This window comes from Daucus carota, chromosome 7 (assembly GCF_001625215.2).
Source record: "Daucus carota subsp. sativus chromosome 7, DH1 v3.0, whole genome shotgun sequence".
NCBI classification, from domain to species: Eukaryota; Viridiplantae; Streptophyta; class Magnoliopsida; order Apiales; family Apiaceae; genus Daucus; species Daucus carota.
The window spans coordinates 24,688,517-24,689,335 of NC_030387.2; positions in this window are offsets into that span (position 1 = coordinate 24,688,517).

Below are 819 nucleotides of genomic sequence, written 5' to 3' on the forward strand. Positions count from 1 at the left end.
TCCTTGGTTGGATGTTTAGTTTCGTGGTTTTCAAAGAAACAAAAAATTCCGTATCTATATCCACTACGGAAGCTGAATATATTGCTGCCGCAAAGTGTTGTGCTCAATATTATGGATGAAACAAACTTTGGCAGATTACAATATTAAATTTGATGTTTGTCAATTCTATGTGACAATACAAGTGCTATTGATTTAAGTTAAAATCCTGTACTGCACTCAAGGTCAAAACACTAGATATCCGACATCATTTTTTACTGATCATGTCAATAAGGCGACATAAAAATGACTCATGTTGAAACTGAGTTTAATATAGCTGACATTTTCACTAAGCCATTAAGTTCCGAAAGATTCGCTAAATTACGATTGGATTTGGAATGTTGGAACCGGCTAAATAATTTTGGCAAAATTTATTATAAAATAATAAATGAGTAATCTCATTATTTCAGATATTTCATGTACTTTAAATATGTTATTAATTCGGATCTTTCAAGTATACTCTAAAAGTTCAGATTTGTCAATAAAGAAATTTATTGATCGGATTTTTCTGAGTCAAAATTTGGGAGTTCATAATTATAATTATATTCATTGTACAAGCAAATAGTAATATTTGTGAGATATCTAAGTATGAGAATTATTCATGAAATATTATGCCAAAATTAATTATATTTATAACATTAATATTTTTGTCCATCAAAAACTCTAAATTTCATTTATGTGGACAAAATCTCTTTTAAAAAGAGGAAAATACATTTCGTGCGAATATGAATATACTTTTGTCCTCACACTACAATGATATTTATCCCCGGAACAAACTATATC